General features: G+C 38.9%; 1 long non-coding RNA gene across 1 annotated transcript; it reads right to left on the minus strand.

The window, feature by feature from the left end:
- Nucleotides 1–1288: 1288 nt before the first annotated feature.
- Nucleotides 1289–2324, minus strand: LOC140620596 (uncharacterized). Its single transcript, XR_012020340.1, has 2 exons — nt 2215–2324; nt 1289–1717 (listed from the first exon to the last, which is right to left on the minus strand). It is a non-coding gene; the product is annotated as an uncharacterized lncRNA (long non-coding RNA).
- Nucleotides 2325–5482: the final 3158 nt, after the last annotated feature.

A 5482-nucleotide genomic window follows, 5' to 3' on the forward strand; every position in this document is an offset into this window, starting at 1 on the left:
GATTATTTATTTATTTATTCATGAGAGACACAAAGAGACAGATGCGGAGACACAGGCAGAGGGAGAAGCAGGCTCCCTACAAGGAGCCCGACGCATGACTCGATCCTGGGAATCCAGGATCATGCCCTGGGCTGAAGGCAGTGCTAAGCCGCTGAGCCATCAGGACTGCCCAATCTCTCCATGGTCTTATTCCATGCCAGAGGTACTGGAACATCCATAAAGACAAGTTGTCATTCATCTATAACTGTAACAAGCAAACATCTCAAATATGAAAATAAACAAACTCAGGAAAAATAACACACATGAACCCTCCTTAGAAAAAACATCCACTGATGACTCAACCAAAAGGAGATAAATGGAGAAGCCATGGTAAAAGACCACATTCAGTACCTTTTGTCAAAAGACAAAAGAGGAATATCTACCACATTCTGAGGGGGAAAAAAGTGTAACTCAAGATTTTATATCCAGCTAGGCTATTTTTTCAAGGTCATCAAAGATATTATCAAGTCAACACATACTCCAGGAATATAGCTACTATAAGCTCTTCTTGGGGACAGGGGACTACTTGATGATGAAATTCACACAAATCAGAGAGGAATTAAAGCAAAGAACTCAAGAATGAAGAGGAGATGATTTAAAAAAAAAAAACTGGTGCAGAACACTGAATTCACTTAAATATAGAACAAAGATTAACCAACTGTGGAAATTATGGTTATGAAACAGAATGTAAATATTAAAAACCATAACCACATAAAAATGAAATGAACCAACTAGACTCAGCAGAGAAAAGAGGAGACAGGACTGTTTAGTGTACTGATGTTCCTAGCTCTCCTAGGAGAGCATGAAAGAAACTCTCTAGAAGTGTAATGTGAAAGTGAAAAAAAAAAAAAAAAAAACCCTTGATGACTCAAAGCTTTCAATGCTTACTACAATTTCTTTTCTAAATCTTAGGAGTATCTTAAAAGAACTAATGTTCCTTGTTTTTTGGCTTTTTAAAAAGACTTTATTATTTTAGAGAGAAGGAGAGTGTGAGAAGGAGCATGATGGGGGGATGGGAGGAGGCAGAGGGAGAAGCAGACTCTCCCCACTGAGCAAGATGCCCAATGCAGGGCTTGATCCCAGGACCCTGGTACTAAGCCACCCAGGTACCTCAGAACTAATGTTCCTTGTAATAAACAAACATTTAAAGTTCAATTCCCTCAGTTTCACTTTTGTTAACAGCTTCACTTTAGTTCCTTTTTCTTTTGTCAAATTTAAATAGGATTAAACTAGCACATCAAGAATGATCCCATTTCTGACTAGCAATCTAGCACTTTTTTTTTTCTGTATGTACATAGAGTACTGGAAGCAATGTTCTCTTATGACAAGGATTAAATGGTGTTTAGGTGTTTAGGGGTAGTTTTTCATTTTCTTTTCTTTCTTTCCTTTTTTTTTTTTTTTTAGAGACAGAGTGTAAGGGAGTGGGGGAGGAGAGGGAGTGGGAAAGAATCTCAAGCAGACTCTGCACTGAGTTCAGAGCCTGCTGCAGGGCTCAATCTCAATCATGACCTGAGCTAAAACCAAGAATCTGATACTCAAATGACTGAGCCACCCAGGTGCCCCAGGAGTATTTTTCACTTTTCCCTTCCCTTTGCTATATTCTTCTCCTCCTTCTCCTCCTCCTCCTCCTTCTTCAAAGTGGATCCCCATTGTGTTTACAAAAACAGCAATCAGTATTCTAAAAAGTAAAAGCAAACATGGAAAAGAGTTAGGTCAATGCATAGAATCTTTGCCATGACTCACCTAGTTATGAGCCCATAGATGGGATTTTAACAACTCTGGGTCACATATACTTTGTAAAGAGAAAACACCAGTTCCAAAGAAAATGCCAAGCAAGCTATGGTTGTAAAGATGATCATGGATGAGGCAATAAGAGGGCAACCTGAAAAAGTGGCACAAGCTTTGGTTTGGGAGTCCCAAGACCTGAGTTCTTGTTCTGGTTCAGGTACTTATGCTTGGTGTAACCTTGGATAATCTCATGTCACATTGGACACATCACTGAATTTTTCTGAGCACCTGATCCAATATTGCAATATATTCCCATTTCTCATGAAAAAGTAGGAATATGTGTTTTTAGGCAAAATATCATAATATTTAAATTCTGGCAACTAACCTCCCAAAATCTAAACACTTGTAAGCTAAACAGAGCACATCTGAAGTCATATTTAGGCTTACCATTTGGTGACCAACACCATTTACATACCCCATCAGTGGATGAAGTTTGGCCTAATGGATGCTTTCCAGTAATCTGCTAGAGCCAGCTCCTAAACACTTACAAGAGTCAGTTGTATGATTCTATGACATCACATTGGTAGCTTGAAATTAGCTATGGTCACAATATTTACACCATGGAAATCAGAGCCAGTTGTGGAACATTTACTATAATCTGTCCCAGCTGATCCTTTGTCAGAACCAGAAGAAATCTAAGATATTCTGTAAGAAATGAAAAGTTAACTGATCAAGCTAAACCAAAAAGGGGTCAATTTAATTGAAGAAAAAAAAAAAAAGGACTGAATCACCAAACCTTAGGGAAACCAGGAATATGGCCTACTGATTAAGACAGTAAAAGACAGTAGCACCTGGGTGGTTCAGTCGGTTAAACATCAGATTCTTCAAGAACTCAAGTCATGGGCAGCCCTGGTGGCTCAGTGGTTTAGTGCTGCCTTTAGCCCAGGGCCTGATCCTGGGGACCTGGGATCAAGTCCCACATCAGGCTCCCTGCATGGGGCCTTCTTCTCCCTCTGACTGTGTCTCTGTCTCTCTCTCTCACTGCATCTCTCATGAATAAATAAATAAAATCTTTTTTTTTTTAAATCAGCTTTTTTTAAAAAAAAGAACTCAAGTCATGATCTCAGGGTCATGAGATCAAGCTCCTCCCCTTGGAGCTATGTGTTCAGTGCAGAGTCTGATTGTCCCTCTCCCTCTGCTCTTCCCCCTCTTCCCCAGCTCACATGCTTGCTGTCTCTCAAATAAATAAATTTTTAAAATCTTAAAAAAAAAAAAAGACAAGAAAAGACATAGGACTGTTTGCCACCTAGAATCCCTCTCTCTCCATCAGTAGTGTTGGCGTCTCCCTGGGTCTTAGCTTCCTTTTCTCTTACAGCTTCTCCTCTGTGGCAAGATCAAGACTAGGAGTAGCAAAGAGAAGTGATTGCTCCCTAAGAGCACAGGTCTGCTGCAGGCACAAATGTACCTTCTTCCTCTGGGCTGGGGGAGCCACAAGCCAGGGTACACAGCAGCTTAGTAGGAAACATAGGCTTGGTTTCAGCCCTTACAGGCTTCCCATCTGGGTACCCAGGTACAGTGCACAAATTGCAGAACTATACACAATGACACGATATGAACACATTCTCCAAAAGTGGTACTTTTCAATAAGCTTTATTTAAGATGTTAAGAGTGTGAAGAAAATACAATTAGGAAGGAAGAGTTAATTGGTTCAAATTAGAGCTGAAAGTATCCATAGTTAAGCTTGGAAATCCAAGAGAAGGGGACTCCCCTCTCCCTCCCCCATTTTATAAACTTTGCATTTGGGAATAATTTTAGATTTAATAAAAATTGCGAAGATAGAGTTCCCATCCCAAGGAATGGAATGACTATATGTAACCTTATTGAAACTTGCAAAATTATAAACATATGATTTCACTTTCTATTTAGTTGATTAGTCAAAAAAAGGAGGTGAAGGTTGACTTTAAAGTTCAGAATCTTTTGCTAAATTTGTTCAAAATTGTTTTGAAAGTCAACAAGTGGTTACTTCCCCATACTTATCTCCATATAGTATCTTATATTGAAAATAAAGCCAAAGGAAGGAAAAGACTGTTAATAATTATGACAAGGGCAGTTCATTCATTGCCTTCATTCATTTGACAAGATTTCCACAGCTTCTGATATGCCCCAAGGATATTAAGGTAGAGGGCAAAGAGTGATGTGGAAACACCATCTTTACCCTAATGGAGCTTCCAGTTTAATGGAGACAGGCCTAAGATACTAAGGCCTAGAGGATGATGGAAAGAAACATAAGTTTGTGAAATGGAATGACTGGGTAGGACCTGTGACAAACTGAAAAGAAGATGTACTAACTAAAGTTCTTCATTCAATTTTAAGAAAACCAAAAACCAAAAGTCTATGTGGGCCATGGAATATATCTATAGGTACATTAGGCCTATGCACTATTCGAAATATTAAATGAATAATTGCACAAATAATTATGTAAGTGGGAGTAAAGACTATTTTTTAAAGTCTATGATGCCATGAGGAAGTATAGTAATGGCCCCTGACTGCAATTCCTGAAGAAATTACATTTTCTCAGAGACCTGAAAGATTAGAAGTTAGTTAGGCAATAAGGACTGAGAAAAGAAGACTTAAGATAAATATAACAATAGAGGGCATAGGATATTTAAGGCTTTGATATGATTGAAGGCCAGAGAATTGGGGGAAAAGTACCAAGAGATAAGCTGAAGTTTCAGAGGCCAGATAATGAAAGATTGCACAGGCTATGTTGAGAATTTCCAACTTACTCTACAACTAATGAATATTCATTAAAGGTTTACAAACAAGGGAGTGATTTGCTCCTTCATGTGTAGTCACAAAACTATTCTGGTTGGAATGTGTAGAATTGAATGGAGAGAGAGGTCAAGATTGGATGTGGCTGGAACAGTTAAGATGCTAATGCAATAATAGTTCAGGTGGATGTGTTGGGCTTGGACCAAGGGGTTGATGGTCAAAATGGAGAGATATTTTATCATTTGTAATTAGGAATAGCTGTGACAGAAAACTCCAAACTACAGTGACTTGGAAAGACAGATGTTTGTGTCCCTCTCATATAATAGATGTCTGTGTAATTGGGTGATGGGCATCAAGGAGGGCACTGAGTGTTATATGCAACTGATGAATCACTAAATTCTACCCCTGAAACTAATAATACATTATATGGTAACTAAATTGAATTTCAATAAAAGACTTTTTATTTTTTTTAAAGATTTTATTTATTTATTCATGAGACACACACAGAGAGAGGCACAGACACAGGCAGAGGGAGAAGCAGGCTCCATGCAGGGAGCCTGACATGGGACTCGATCCCAGGACTCCAGGATAACACCCTGGGCTGAAGGCAGCACTAAACTGCTGAGCCACCCGGGCTGCCCAATAGAAGACTTAAAAAAAATAATAATAATAATAACTGAAGTCTGCACATAGTCCACCTAGAATTAGATTAGTGGCTCCACAATCACCAAGGACTAGATTCCCTCTTTTCAATATGTGACTACCACCTCCTAGTCCAAGATAGCTGCTCTAACTCCAGCCATTCTGTTTTTATTCCAGCCAACATGAATGAGAAAAGGAGAAAAGGCATGTCCAGTCCCTTTAAAAGCATTTTTAGAAATGAAACTCGATACTTTTAGTGAAAACTCATTGGCTATAACTTACTCACATGGCCCCATCTACT

Source organism: Canis lupus, chromosome 29 (assembly GCF_048164855.1).
Source record: "Canis lupus baileyi chromosome 29, mCanLup2.hap1, whole genome shotgun sequence".
In the NCBI taxonomy this organism is placed as follows: domain Eukaryota; kingdom Metazoa; phylum Chordata; class Mammalia; order Carnivora; family Canidae; genus Canis; species Canis lupus.